This window comes from Callospermophilus lateralis, chromosome 9, assembly GCF_048772815.1.
Source record: "Callospermophilus lateralis isolate mCalLat2 chromosome 9, mCalLat2.hap1, whole genome shotgun sequence".
Classification (NCBI taxonomy): Eukaryota; Metazoa; Chordata; class Mammalia; order Rodentia; family Sciuridae; genus Callospermophilus; species Callospermophilus lateralis.
Window position 1 is genome coordinate 122,672,068 of NC_135313.1, and position 16,719 is coordinate 122,688,786.

Here is a 16,719-nt window from a genome sequence, read left to right on the forward strand (position 1 = left end):
CCCTGAACCACCACACGTGACAGAACTCCCTCCAGCACTCTTTCCCAGTTGAACTCCTTGTATTTCGTGAAGGAAATACCAAACTCCCAGTGCAGCAGCACAAAACACCACGAAAAGTGGAGGATGACTAAATGGCTTTGCAGTCCACACAGGGAGACACTTAGCCCCCAGTGGCCACAGTTGACCCACCAAGAGAGAATTCAGCACTGCTGCCTCATGTTCATTGGTAAATAAGAAACAATGTCCTTCAGGTCACATAGATGCAGACCCAGCTTTGATGGTCTCACTACAAAGGAAGCTAAAGCTCCTGACAACAACATATGTTTCAAGTGCCCAACCTCAGAAGCAGTTCTTCCAGAAGTCTCTAGGCCAGCAGAGCTCCATGTTTCTGGAGTGTTTACCCTGTACCTTACTGTTAGAAACTTCTCTTCCACTTCCAAGGTTGTGAACTCCTGAGCATATTCAATTCCAGATATGTATTCATAGATTTTCTACCTCATCTCCTCTACATGTTTTACTTGGGGCGAAGGTAATGTCAAGGCATTCTTTTGGATGAGATTGGGCAGATTTTTGTGTAGCACATATTTGCATACACATTGGATTCATTTTCCAATTTTCCATTTGAAATACTGAATCCCTCACACAAACCCATGCCCTACTAGACTCTGACTAATAATCCTAACATGATGGAGAAAAATCACCAAAACAGAATAGAAATACATGCAAATCAGAGGAGGCATGGTTGGACTTCTTTTTTTATTATATAGGTTAGGAGTTATAAATCTTGTCAATTTTTTTGTTGAAAGCATTCTCCATGTGTTTTTAAACTTATGAAATATGTTAATTTCTGTCTCCCCCATTTCGCTGTATCCTACTCAGCACATGTATTTTTATATGCACATATAGAATCATACCTTCTATCACACGTACATTCTTGTGAGGTGGTTAACTTGGCAGATATAAATTGTGAGAAGAGATCACTCCTCCTAAATGCTGTTGGAACTGCAAATTCAACCTATGGGTGAGTTTCCTAGTTGAACAACTTTATACATAAATCCATGTTCAGTAAAATAAATATTTTTGGATACGTGGATGATATATATTTCACGATGAATTTTGATTGGCATATATATTGCTAGTATTTAATGTCTGTGTGTGTGTGTGTGTTTGGTTGTGTGTGTGTGTGTGTGTGTGTGTGTGTGTGTATACACTGTCCAGATTTTTAAAAATATGAAACATATGTGTCTTTTGGCCACTCTTTGGGAAGCCTTACCTGTGAGAATTCTCTAGAGCTTTCATTGAAAAGAGGTTCCTCAACATTTAATGGTTCCTGACTGAATTGAAACCCACAGTGCCTCAAACTTCATCCTTGAAAAATGGCTAGATAAATATCATGAAATTTTTGAAATTCCCATGACCAGGTTGCACTGAAGAATTTTTGGATGTCCTCTTGCTGATCATGAGTGTACCAGACAGTGCCTTGATTGACTGGGTTTCATGACAATGGTGTAGAACAGAGATGCTAGTAAGTTGGAGCCTGCTGAGTAGTGGGCCTAGAGCAGTGGTGTGCAGGTGTGTGATAAAACATCTGTTTTGTTTTCATGTGGATCTACCATTGGTTTCCAAATTGCTTGTGACTGACATGGTGCAGCCAGCCGACCCTTATATGTAAAGGCATCTTGTTATATGGAGAGGTTTTAGGGCAATGTTCAGAATCAGTTTGCTATGGATAAGGTTGCAAGCTATGTGGGATAGAAGCCTGGTTGGTGAATTCTCCTGCAGACCTTGATGCTCCACACGTGACAGAACTTGCTCCAGCACTGTGTCCCAGTTGAACTCCTTGTATTTCATGAAGCAAATACCAAAATCCCAGTGCAGCAGCAAGAAACACAACGAAATTGTAGGATGATCAATTGGCTTCAGAGTCAATACGGGGAGACACTTAGCCCAAAGTGGCAACAGTTTACCTACAAAGAGAGGATTCAGCACTGCTGCCTCATGTTTTTTGAAAATAAGAAATCATGTCCTCCAGGTAAGATAAATGCAGACCCATCTTTAATGATATCACTACTAAAGGAAGCTAAAGCTCCTGACAACAACATATATTTTAAGTGCACAACCTCAGAGGCAATTTCTCAAGAAGTCATTAGGCCAGCAGAGTTCCATGATTGTGGGTTTATCCTTTCCATTACTTTTGATATCTCCTCTTCAACCCCCAAGATTGTGAACTCCTGAATATTTTCCATTCCAGATATGTATTCACAGATTTTCTAACTCTTCTCTTCTAATTATGTCTTACTTGGGGTGACTGTAATGTCAAGGCATTGTTCTGAAAGAGAGTGGAAAGATTTTTTGTTGCACATATTTTCAAATACAATGGATACATTTTCCTATTTTCCATTCGAATTACTGAATCCATGAAACTAACCCATATCTTACTAGACTCGGACTACTAATCCTAATATTATGGAGAAAAATAACCCAAACAGAATAGAAATACAAGGAGTTCAGAGAAGGCATAGTGTATAGTTGGACTTGCCTTTTGCATGATAAAGGGTAGGTGTTCAAAATCTGGTTAATTTTTAATTGAATTAGTTCTCCGTGTGTTTTGAAAGGTATAAAATATGTGAATTCCTGTCTCCCTTTCTCTGTTGCCTATTCAGCACATGTATTTTTATATGCACATATAGAATCCTACCTGGTACCACACTACATTCCTGTGAGGAGGCTGACTTGGCAGATACAAATTGTGAGAAGAGATCACTCCTCCTATACGCTGTTGGAAATGAAAATAAAAACTATGCATGAGCTTCCTAGTTGAACAACATTATACATAAATCCATGTTCAGTAAAATAAATATTTTTGGATCTGTGTATGATATGTATTTCATGATGAATTTCGATTGGCATATATTGCTACTGTTTAATATCTCTGTATGTGTTTTGTGAAAAATCTACACTCTCTAGATTTTTCAAAATATGAAATATATGTGTCTTATTATACACTCCTTAAATTCATTCATGTTCATGTATGAGGTTTTATAATCAAATTTTTACAAGATTATTTTCAAAAATATTCATCCACCTCAAATACATATTTGTTTTCTACTACTGAAAACTCACTTCAGTGAATGATGCATACAAATCCTTACATTTCTACAGTAACTGACCCAGTTTAACATCAATGCAAGTAGATTCCTATGGGACATGATAAGTATTTTGATGTTCATTTTTATTCAAAACTGGTCCATTACTATTTCTTCAGTTTATAGACATCATAGAAAATACATTTTATCCTCAGTTCAAAAATTTAATGGCATTTGGTACACTTTCAATCACTTCCTGCTTCAGATCACATGTATTCCTACTTCATTTTGACTCGTCTTTTCAAGAGACTTTTTCCAAAAACATTATTTTTGATTTACATAATCATTTTGAAGCAAAACTCACACACTCTTTATGATAAACCATATCACTAATATTACCATTAGATGTATAACTGGTTGAAATGGATGATTGTATACCAATATAAGATTTTCTGTATATTTTCAGATATCAATTTATACCAATTTCTAAAGTTGTAACCAGTTGTATTATTTATTCACAATATGGACTATTCATGTATTATCTCTATATTCATAGACACAGGGTACACCTATTTGTATCCCCAATACTAATTTATAAGTTTTCAAAATATTGCTCCCCATAATGGTGGAAGAATTACTCATGTTACCAGATCTAAATATACATTTTATCACAGTAATTATATGGATAAAAAATGCAATGATCACACTTATGTTTGTACAAAAGCCTAAATTGAATGTGAGTATTGATTAGTAAAACATCCATATCCAGGATGCCTAATGCTCTCAAATGTCAATCCTATTGGTGAGTACATACATATTTCTTCCTAAGATTATATATTCAACCTCAACCCTGTTGAAAATGTCTAATCCTATCACTCACTTTATATTTTGACTGATTTCCTAATGTCTCTATAGATATCTCGTTTCCTACATATTTTCCCAGTTCAACATATTGACTGATTCTTCACATTTGCTGACATTTACATTCACTCTCTAACCAAAACCCTATTAGTAAAGAACTCTTTGTCCAACTCCTAGACTCACTCTTCTTCCTAAACTTACTATCTTCCTAATCCTACTGACTACAACATTTTGACTGGATGTTCTCTTCTACATTCAATCATCTGAGGTACAGTGTTTTATTCCATTGTATATCAATTTATCTCAGACCTCAGTGCAGAATGTAATTCAAAGCTAACTATCCCAATCAAGGTCACAATGCCTTTCTGGGCTTCAAATCTTACCTAGATTTCTGTTTTCAAACTTATATTTCACATATATATTCTTATAAATTTTTCAGGTTCCCAATACCATTATTCATCCAGCAGAATGAATCCTAACACAAATGGAACATGTTATTAATCCTAACTATACACTGTTCCATCAATCTAACTTTACAGAAGAGCAAGGACAGAGTTGGTCTTACAATACAGGAATGTAGGGGATCTTCCACCTGCTGAAAACCTCAAAGTTTCATTCAGAAATGATCCCCGGAGAAGGTGTAGGCAGCTATGAAAGACCTCAGAGAGGAAAAGTCATCTTCCATGCAAACAACCTGGTCAGGATAAAAGCATGCGTCTGAATCAGCCTCTCCCTTCTTAATGTAGGGTAGATTGACCAAACTAGGCCTGTGTAGAGCTGTTCCCAGGTGCCATTGGTTTCTATACCATTCTAAATTTATGAAAGTGTCACAGGAAGTAGGGGCATCCTCCATATTATGAGAACCTAAGAAGCAAATTTTAGGACAAAGTGGTTGCCAAGGCAGTGACCTCATTCAGTTCCTGAAGGAAGTGACCTCACCTCACCTCCTTATTGATGGAACTCTCCATATTTGTGTTAGAGGAAGGCAGGCAACCAGCCCCAGTACCAGCCCCAGTCCCAGTGGTCTCACTTATTTGGATTTACCAAGGACAGAGTCAGTCTTTCGTGGTACCTACTTATATGAGGATGGCCAAATGCCAGGAAAGTTCTGAAGAGGGTCCCTTCTGGAGAAAGCAGGTAGAGGCTCACTGCTGCCTCCTGACAACTTCACAGAGTTGACCAAGGAAATCAGATCTGAGACAGGACAGGCTATTTCTGGGGAACATTGTATGGCCCACCAGTCAGAGGACACTCTGGATAGTTCGAGACCTATTTGGAAAAAGGAGGTTCCTTTGTGGGTGTGGGTGTGGGTTTGTGGTTTTTTCTCATGTTCTGAGAATAGTTAGGAAAAAAAGGTTTGTTTGGTTTGGAGTGGACTGTTTCTAGTTAGTCCTTTGACAAGCCGAGTATTTCTATGTCTGTGTATGCCACTGTGTCCGTGGTTGTAGACATTAGAAAAGAGAATGCCTCAATGGGTGTGTCCTGTCAAGGAGAAAACTTCCCGTCATTCATCCTGCCTAATTTATGAATGGACTGTGGCTGGCCTTATCAATGGGCAACACCTACTATCTTCCTACGTTCCTGTATTCTTCCTGAATTCTGGCCACTCTCCAGAATAGGCTCAGGGTTTTGTGTCCAAGATATGTACCCCTTCCAAGCTCTGTGACATGGCCATGTACTGGATAGCTGAAGGGAATGGCAAGCATCTCAGAAAATTCAGATATCAGTGTGACCAGTAAAGTCTCAGTGGAGAAACCCTGATTTGGGCCTTTTGATTACCTATTGTTATGTTGCCCTGAATATCAGGAAAGTCTTTGCCTCAGGCCACCCCTTTGTGAAGCCTGAAGAAAACAGTTTTCACATGGAAATGAATGGGCATTACCATTGTGTTTTACAATAAAACCTTCACTGATTTTGCTCTCATTAACTTAAAAATACATTTAGATTGTAACTTAGTGTAAAAAGTAACATGGAACTTTACATATATTATTGATAATAAGTCCAATTATAGAACACAAATGATATACATAAATCTCCAACATGTTTTCCTTTTAAGCCTAGATTTACCACACAACCTTAGAACACCAGCTTGATACAATGCTCTTTTGAAGCTTCTACCTTACAGACTTGTATAAATGGAAGATATGAACACATTAACACCACAATTACATTGGTATTTTTGTATTAACCAAGTTTAGCTTTTTAAAGAAATAACATGGCACAATTTTCTAAAACAGTACTTGTTAAACCAGCTGTGTAATTTTTTATGATTACTTGCTCAAAACTTACACATATAACCAACTTACACAACCTTTTTTATTATTTACGTAAACCCTTTTAATTAATTAATCATATAGACTCTCTTATCAAGAAACACATTTTTCCTCTATTAAATCTATATCTTGAATCTTTTAGTTTCTCTTTTCCCTCTGTTAACCTCTTTCTGTTCACATTTTGAAACAATACATGTAAATTTTTGAATTTAAGCAGATTATTTTATAGACATCAACATTTTAATAGGCCCTTTTTGAACACCTAGAAAACTTATAGGCCTAATTTTAAAGACATCTTTATTTTTATCTGTTTACCCAATTTGAATTGAAGCATTTGAATCACGTGAATCAAAGATATTTGGATCCATTTTTAAATTTTTCATGAGTGCTCCTCATCTGTCAATTGTCCTATCACTGCATTATATATTGACATACACACATACAGACATACCGACATACAACACATAACACAAATGTAACACATAACACAATAGTAAAGGCCTTGTAGCTTTTTCAGGTGAAATCTCCATTGCAATGTTTAAAAACTCCACAGTTGATCAAAAATAGAACTGATCAGAAAACATTAACACCTCTGCAGGATCAAGATCATCAGCTGAAAAAAAATACAGAATCTAAGAAAAAGCAAGAGTCCTAAAAAAGATGACTGGCCAGTAATTAGTAAATATCATATAATGTACTTTTTGGTTGGGTCTAGTTTGAGTTCAGGTAAAAAGACACTTTTACTCCTTTTTATCTGTCTCCTGCTGAGAGCTTCAGTCTGTTTATTTGCATATCAACTTAAGTCCTGCCTGAGGTCTCGAAAACTGGAAAGGCTCGAATTCTGAGCAGAAACCTCATGCCTAAGGCATTTTAGCTATAAGTCATAATTTCCAGGTTTGGATGTTGAAAATATTGATGCAAGCTTAAGATGCATTTCTCAAAATTTTATATCTTTGCATTTTTTACACTAGAAAAACTTGCTCAACCAAAACTGAAAATAGGATCATTTTTTGATAATATAAAAGCCACCATCAGAAGAAGTTTCTATAGGATCATTAAGCAACTTTCTTTGTTCTGAAGTTTCTATAGTAGTATTAAGTTACATTAAATTGGCTGAAATTTATTTAAAAAGAACGACACATTACCATGTGTATCCGAAATTAAGCTTTAAAAATTTCCAAGACTGTTGCTAGTTAATGTCATTTCAATAAGCCAGACCAATGTTTTAATTTAGCACCTTTTTAAAAAAATCTGACACACTGATGGGAACAGATACCATATCATAATTTATTATCTTTGCCCTAGTTAATGCACTGGTATATCTAGTGAAATTTTCTCAGGCTACCTATTTCAAAATTAAAACTCCTTAATTTTTTTTTATCCTAAGTATTTAAGTTTCCTAGCAGGAACTACCTGAAATCAAACTAAACAATTGTTTAAACCCAACTTTTAACTGTAAGATAGTGCCAAGCTTTAGAAACCTATTTAGATACAAAATTGTTACAATTAAAAAAATCATTTTTAGATACACATTCAGTCAAGATCATCCCTAGAAACAATCTATAATATCAACATATTACTGCATTCATTGTCCCTTTTGTTAAGTAAACAGAGGTGGAGTAATACTTTTAGTGCAGGTAAGGAATAAGGGAGTTCCCCACAGCAAAATGGCTCGGGCAGCTGCTGGGAGTCCCTTAGCCTCACCATTTACTTAAGGATTATTTCCTCTGCTTTGGTTTGACTCCAGGCACCAGGCATATTCTATATCTCCCAACTTTTCAGTAGTCAGCTCCCAAAAAGTTCATCCTTTGCTTGCAGTTGTATTGAGTGCTAGGCTTCCCCAAGAGGGCAGAGTGGGGTTGATTTAAAGTCCCCACTGGGGTGTCAAAATTTATGTCTGAAGTTTTGGATCCCATCCCCAAAGCCAATTAATGCAAATTTAATAATGAGGACAGGGTTTTGAGTAAAGTTTAATCGAGATATCAATGTTCTTAGACCCCAGGCATTTCCCTCTGCAGTGGGCGTGATCAAGCCAACTCCTGAAAGAAAATAAAACACTGCTTCCCTAATCTCGCTTATCAAAGGGGAGTAAAGTTTATCAAAGTTCTTTAAAACACAGATAAGAGAGGTGTAAATGGTGAGAACAGAAAAGCTGGCGTTTCTCTTGACTTTTGGTCCCTCACAAGAGAAGCATTAGGTTAAAATTTAGCTAAAGTTACTTCCACACATGTAAGGCAGTTTGGAACTCGGGACTCTGCATCAGTCCAAACAATGCCATCACATTTAACAAAAACACAGAAAAAAAGACAAAGATCATCATGCAGCTCCCGTTTGTTCACAACCCCAAGATCTACAATCCTGTGACTCAGGGAGAATGGAGGGAAGAGGGGGAGGAGCAGAAGGTTTGAGTGTTAGGATCGTGGGCAAAGGGGTCGGATTGGAGGCAGGGACCAGGAAAGGTTTTAAGGACAGGGGCATGGAATGGCTTTGTCCCATAGTGAGAGTTACTCAAACAGAGACAAGGTCAATACAAACGTGACACAAACACGGACACACAGTTAACATTTAACACGAGTTCAGAAGTAAAGATTAGAACCTAGAAACTGGAAAAACCTGATGGTTTAGACCACAAAGATAGACATTGAATTCAACCTGAGAGAAAAAAGTAGCCGGCAAGACCTGATGGGTTGGTAGCAGAGTGACCTAATGAGGGCTCATCTGTCCCTCCTCACCTAATGAGGGCACTTCCGTTCCTCCTCACCTAATGAGGGCACATCCATCCTTCCCCGAGTCCTCTAAGGCGTCCCTTGCAAGGACGTGGCCTGTGGCTTTAGAACACGTTTGTCCACCACCGCCAGGGGGAACTTACGCTCTCCATTGCCAGCCACTCTGCCAACCTAAATCGAAAACCGAAAAACCAAACCTGAACAAAAAGCTCTGAGCGATCACAAGGAAAAATGGAAAGAGGCGCCTTTCTTACCCCCAGAGGGGTCCGTTGGGGTCTCCTTGTTCGGCACTGCACGATTCCCAGCCAATGCACCAAGGTAAGGGTCCAGCAAACGTCGGAGGAAGAGACCACCAAAAGACCGCGGTTCATGCAACTGCAAAAGGCGTTTATTGAGGATCCAATCCAGCATGCTGGGGCTCCATGCTCACTCAAGAAGGGAGATCAGCCCAGAGCCCCAAGCAGGGGTTGAGCAGTGCTTAAGTACACTTTTTGGGGAGGGCTGGATTTTACATATATCACAGTCTCCTTTAACAAATCACCATATACCGTGGGAAAATCAAACAACAATTTCTAAACATGATTAGTTCATTCATTGGCGGGAACAGGTCAGGCGGGAGTGATAGGTCAGTTCTAAAGCGGGGTAAAGATTCAAACTGATTGGTTTAGGCCCTGCGATGCCTATGTGCCAGGCCACACAGGGTGCTAGATTATTAAACAACCAGGCGGTCAGGGGGATGATTTACTGGGCAGTCCGGGAATTGTCCTACAAGCTTCAGGAATTTCAGGTTTTGCGTGTAGCATCAGAACTTAACAATACCTGGATATTTATATTTTAACTCAGGCCTTGCAGCTTAGAAACTTTACAACACCCGGTCTTTTACACTCTAATTTTTAAACTTTAATTTCAATTTCATTTACCATTACAGATCACTCCTGGTTCACAAGAAGGGTGTCCAAGCCCCCCTGACTTTAGGCAAATGAGGGGCAAGGGAGATTATTTTGGACACTGTCTTGGGCTGTGCCCTTCAAGGAAACCTCCAGCCAGATGTTATGATGAGTGTCTTTATGGAAAAAGATGAGGGCCATGTAGGAGTGTTTTGGTTTTAATTGTGGTCATTTGTGTGGCGGTTGGAAGAGATGATTGGGTCCACAAGGGCTTGAACTTTGCATGATTCCCCATAGAGACTGAGTTCTGGAACTGACCTCAGAGAAATATTGCCATGAATTGTGTTGGGATTATAGGAGGCCACGAATGAGATTCGCCCTTGGAAACTGAGATCTAGGACCAGGTTGGCTTTCCACAGAGCACTGAGAATCTCAGCCAGGATATCACATGATTTTTTTTTTTTCTGAAAGACTTGACAGCCATAGTTGAGACTCAAAACACACATGAACCTCACATTGTAGACCTCAATGGGCCTGGCTTCATGTGACATTTTGGCCACTCTTTGGGAAGACTTCTCTGTGAGAGTTCTCCAGAGCTTTTATTGAAATGAGCTTACTCACCATTTAATGGTTCCTGAATGAATTGAAACCCACAGTGCCTCCAACTTCATCCTTGAAAAATGGCTAGAAAAATACCATGAAACTTTTGAATTTCCCATGACCAGGTGGCACTGGAGAACCTTTGGATGTGCTGTTGCTGATCATGAGTGTACCAGACAGTGCCTTGATTGACTGGGTTTTATGAAAATGGTGTAGAACAGAGATTCCAGTAAGTTGGAGCATGCTGTGTAGTGGGCATAGAGTAGTGGACTATAGGTTTGTGAATAAACATCTGTGTTGGGGCCATATGGATCTGCCATTGGCTTTCAAATATCTTGTGACTGACATAGTACAGCCATCAGACACTTATATGTAAAAACATCTTTTTATATTGAAAGGTTTCAGGGCAATGTTCAGAATCCAGTTGCTATAGTCAAGGGGGAAAGCTATGTGGGATAGACCCGTGTTTGAACATTCTCCGGAAGACCCTGAACAACCACACGTGACAGAACTCCCTCCAGCATTGTGTCCCAGTTGAACTCCTTGTATTTCATTAAGCCAATACCAAAATCCCAGTGCAGCAGTAAGAAACACCATGAAAATGGAGGATGACCAAATGGCTTCACAGACCACACAGGGAGACACTTAACTCCCAGTGGCCACAGTTTACCTACAAAGAGAGAATTCAGAACTGCTTCCTCATGTTCATTAGAAAAGAAAGAACCATTTCATCCAGGTCACATAGATGCAGACGCAGACTTGATGGTGTCACTACAAATGAAGCAAAATCTCCTGACAACAATATATATATTTCATGTGCCCAACCGCAGAGGCAGTTTCTCAAGAAGTCTTTAGGCCAGCAGAGCCCCATGTTTTTGGAGTATTTAACCTCTCCCTTACTTTTGGAAACTGTTCTACCTTATCCAATGTTGTGAAATCCTGAGCATTTTCAGTTCCACATATGTAATCACAGGTTTTCAAACTTCTCTCCACTAATTGTGTATTACTTGGAGCAAAGTTAATTGCAAGGAATTGTTCTGGATGGGAGTGGCAAGATTGTAGTGTAGCACATATTTGCATACACAATAGATTCATTTTCCTATTTTCCAATTAAAATACTGATCCCTGACACTAACTCATACCCTACTAAACTCTGACTACTAATCCTAATATGATGGATAAAAAGACACCTAACAGAATAGAAATACAGACCTTTCATAGGAGGCATGGTGTATACTTGGATTTGCCTTCTGCTTTATCAAGGGTATGTGTTATAAATCTTGTCAAATTTTCATTGTAATATTTCCCCATGAGATATATATATATATACTCTCAAGATTTTTCAATATATGACATATATGTATCTTATTAAACACTCCCTAAAATCATTCATGTTCATGGTATGTGGATTTATAATCAACTTTTCACAAGATTATTCTCAGAAATATTCAACCACCTGAAATACCTATTTCTTTCCGAGTACTGAAAACTAACTTCAGTGAATGGTGCTTACAAATCCTAATATTTCTACAGTAACTGACCCACTTTAACATCAATGCAAGTAGATTCCTATGGGACATGATGTGTATTTTGAGGATCATTTTTATTCAACACTGGTACATCACTATTTTTTCAGTTGATGGACATCATAGGATATATCTTTTCATCCAGAAGTACACAAATTTATAGGCATTTGGTTCACTTTCAATCACTTCCTCCTTAAGAACACATGCATTCCTCCATGTTTCTTTATGGTCTTTTCACTAGACTTCTTTCTGAACACATTATTTTCGATTCCATAATCATTTTTTTAAGCAAAACTCACACACTATTCATGATAAACCCTAACCCTAATATTACCATTAGATATATAAATGGTTGGAATGAATGAATGTTTATCAATAGAAGATTTCCTATATATTTTCAGATATCAATTCAATCCATTATTTAAAGTTGGAAATAGTTATATAATTTATTCACAATATCGTCTATTCATGCATTATCTCTATATTCATCAACAGAGTGTACAACGATTTGTATGCTCAATACTAATTTATAAGTTTTCAAAATATTGCTCCCCATAATGGTGGAAGAAATACTCATGTCACCTGATCTACATATCCATTCTATCACAGTAATATTCTGGACACAAAATGCAAAGGTCACACTTATGATTGCACCAAAGCCTTTATGGAAAGTGAGCATGGATTTCTAAAACATCCATGTTCATGTTGCCTAATGCTCTCCATGTAAATCCTATTGGTGACTACATACTTGTTTCTTCCTAGTATTATATATTCAACATCAACCCTGTTGAAAATGTCTAATCCTATCACTCACTTTATACTTTGCCTGATTTCCTAATGTCTCTATTGATATCTGCTTTCCTACATATTTTCGCCAGTTCATCATTGTGACTGACTCTTCACATGTGCTGACATTTACATTCACTCTCTAACCGAAACCCTATTGCAAAAGAACTTTTTTTCTCCAACTCATAGACTCACTATTTTTCATAAACCTACTGCCTATCTTCCAATCCTATGGACTAACCCTTTTTGACTGGATGTTCTCTTCTACATTCAATCATCCGAGGTACAGGGTGCTATGCCATTGTACATCGATATATCTGAGACCTTGGTGCAGAACATAATTCAATCTAAGTATCCCAAACAAGGGCCCAATGCCGTTCTGGGATTCAAATCTTTCCTTGATTTCTGTTATCATACTTATATTTCATGTCTATATTCTTAAAATATCACAGGTTCCCATTATAATTATTCATCCAGCAGAATCATTCCTAACCCAAATCGAATGTGCTATTAAACCTAAACATACACTGTTTTCTCAATCTAACTTTACAGAAGAGCAGGGACAGATTTGGTCTTACAATACAGGATGGTAGGGGATCTTCCACCTGCTGAGAACATCAAAGGTCCATGCAGAAATGATCCCTGGAGAAGATGTAGGCAGCTATGAAGGACCTGAGAGAGCAAAAGTCATCTTCCATGGCAAACAACCTGGTCAGGATGAAGGGATGTGTCTGAATCAGCCTCTCTCTTCTTAATGTAGAGAAGATGGACCAAACCAGGCCTGTGTGGAGAGCTGTTCCCGGGTGCTAATGGTTGATATACCATTCGAACTTGTGAAAGTGTCACAGGAAGTAGGGGCAGCCTCCATCTCATGGGACCCTTGGAAGCAACTGTTAGGACAAAGTGGTTGCCAAGGCAGTGACTTCATTCAGTTCCTGAAGGAAGTGACCTACCTAACTTCATTGGTGATGAAACTCTCTGAACTTGGAATCCAAGAAGCCAGGCACCAAGAGCCAGTCCCAGTCCCAGTCCCAGTGGGCTCACTTGTTTGTATTTACCAAGGACAGAGTCAGTCTTTCTTGGTACCTACTTATGTGATGATGGCCAAATGCCAGGAGAGCTCTGAAGAGTGGCCTTTCCTGAGATAGCAGTGAGTGACTAACTGCTGGCTTCTGACAATTTCAAAGAGTTGGCCAAGGAGACCATTTCTGAAACAGGAAAGTCCATTTTGGGGTAAAATAGTATGGCCCACTAGTCAGAGGACACTCCGGATAGTCACAGACCTAATTGGGTGAAGGAGGTGCCTTTGTTGGTGTGGGTGAGAGTTTGTGGTTTTGTCCCATGTTCTGAGAATAGGTAGGAAAGGCAGTTTGTTTGTTTTGGAGTGGACTGTTTCTAGTAAGTCATTTGAAAAGGAGAGTGTTTCTATGTCTGCGTATCCCACTGTGTCCATGGTTGTTGACATTAGAAAAGATAATGAGGAGGCCACGCCAGTGACAGCGATGGCGGCGGAGTCGGTGCTCCAAGTTGTGGAGAAGCTGCGGGCACGCCTGGCTACAAACCTGGACCCCAAGATGCTATTGAAATATTTGAAGAAACTCTCCACCTTGCCTATTACAGTAGATATTTTTGTGAAACAATGAGGCTGATGAACAGGACTTTGAGAAAAGCAATTCCCGAAAGCACCCTCGGGATGCGGTTCAGAGGGAGGAGGAGATGGAAGGGTACTACCAAGAAAACAGCAAGGCGTCAGGCAGCCGATCCTATAGTCCCGAGCACAGACAGAAGAAACACAGAAAACTCTCAGAATGTGAACAACCTCACAAAGTGTCTCTCAGTCATGAGAGGAGAGATGAGAGGAAGAAGTGTCACACGGTGTCACCTACATACTCATCAGACCCCGAATCTTCTGACTATGGCCATGTCCAGTCCCCTCCATTCTGTGCGAGTCCTCATCAGATGTACACAGACCATTACAGGTCACCAGAGAAGGCCCATGAGTCCATTGTTTGACACCAGAAACCCGGAAAAGGCCACAGTAATGCCTTTCAGGTCAGACTGGGAGTTAGTCAAGAACATCACCTGGGAGAACCCCAGGGAAAGGGGATCTTGAACCAAAACAAGGAACACAGATCTTGCCACAAGAAAAAAACGCCCTATTGATGCAAAGGGTGATGATAAGGCCTCTGCTTTGGGCAGAGAGAAGCCACACAAGTCCCTCTCAAAAGAGGAGACCCGAAGGCCACTCCAAGGGGATAGTGCCAAGGAGAGACCACCTTCTAGTGCTGCCAAGAAAGAGAAAGAAAGAGAAGGCAGCAGCCTCAAAAGAAAGTTTTTACGCTCAGAGGTTGCTTCAGACAAGCACCTTAAAAAGCCAAAGCACAAGCATGCTGCATAAACCAAATTGGACATAAGCAAGCAACGCGTGGACAGCACAGACATAGGAAGAGGGGCTGGAGACCTGTTGCTTAGAACAAAAGAGAAGGTTTCTAACAATATAAAGGCTGAAGAAGGGAAAGTAAAGACTTCTAATTTGGATAGAAAGTCACTGGGCTCACTCCCTAAGGCAGAAGAGGCAGACGTGGAGGATGAATTCGAGCAGCCCACCATGTCATTTGAATCATACCTCAGCTATGACCAGCCCCAGAAGAAAAAGAAGAAGATTTTGAAAACTCCAGCCACGGCACTTGGAGACAAAGGACTTTAAAAAAGTGATTCCAAAAGAACTAGTAAAAACTTATACTCAGTTCAGAAATCACCCAAGGGGATTGAGAGCAGGTCAGAGAAGCTGCAGCTGGCTGGAGCCAACTCAACCAGGCTGAGAAAGGTCACTACTGATGCACGGCCGTTATTGCCAGACCTCCCCTTACCCACCATGCAGAGCAATTACCATCCACTTTCTTCCCTTGAAGTGATGCCCTCCTTCCAGCCAAAGAGAAAAGCATTCTATTCACCCCAGGAAGAAGAAGAAGCTGGATTCACTGGACACAGAATGAATTCCAAGATGCAGGTGTATTCTGGTTCCAAGTGTGCCTATCTCCCCAAAATGATGACCTTGTACTAGCAGTGCATCCTTGTACTTAAAAACAACATTGATTCCATCTTTGAAGTGGGAAGAGTACCGTTTTCTATTCTTGAACCTGTTTTTGAGAGGTGTACACCTGATCAGCTATATCACATAGAGGAATACAATCACATATTAATTGAAGACACAGATCAATTATGGAAAGTTCATTGTCACCGAGACTTTAAAGAAGAAAGACCAGAAGAGTATGAGTCCTGGCGGGAGATGTACCTGCGGCTTCAGAATGCCCAAGAGCAGCAGCTACGAGTGCTAACAAAGAACATCCAATGTGCAAATGCCAATAAGCCCAAGGGCGGGCGAGCAAAGATGACCTTTGTCAACTCTGTGGCCAAGCCACCTAGAGATGTCTGCTGGAGGCAAGAGAAGTTTGGAACAGGAGGAGCAGCTGTCCCTGAAAAAGTCAAGATTAAGCCAGCCCCATATAGCACAGGAAGCAGCCACATTCCTGCCAGCAGCAACAGCTTGAACCCCAGCTCTGAGCAGCCAGCCTATGATGGCCCCAGCACCAGCAGTGCCCACTTGGTGCCAGTGGTCAGTAGTACCATCTCCTATGATCCTAGGAAACCAGCTGTGAAGAAAATCGCACCAATGATGGCCAAGACAATTAAAGCTTTCAAGAACAGATTCCCTCGACGATAAACCAAGCACTTACTTTGGAGATGGAATTTGGGGGGCAAGATTACAGGGACAATGGGGGATAGAGAGTGGAACTTCCAGGGGAGCCCAGAAGCTTACTTTGTGGAGCCTCTTGGCCTTGGAATCCTGCATGGTCGCAGGTGCTTCCCTGCACACCTACCTCTGCCCTGCCTGGAGCACACTTCAGAATTCTGAAGATGATGTGAAGCCTCAGTCTCACTGAGGATTTTAAGGTCAATTATACTTTTGTTGT

At 39.9% G+C, this 16,719-nt stretch overlaps 1 pseudogene; it reads left to right on the plus strand.

The window, feature by feature from the left end:
• The first annotated feature begins 14,247 nt into the window (after positions 1–14,247).
• On the plus strand, positions 14,248–16,469 carry LOC143407438 (elongin-A pseudogene; annotated as a pseudogene).
• Positions 16,470–16,719: the final 250 nt, after the last annotated feature.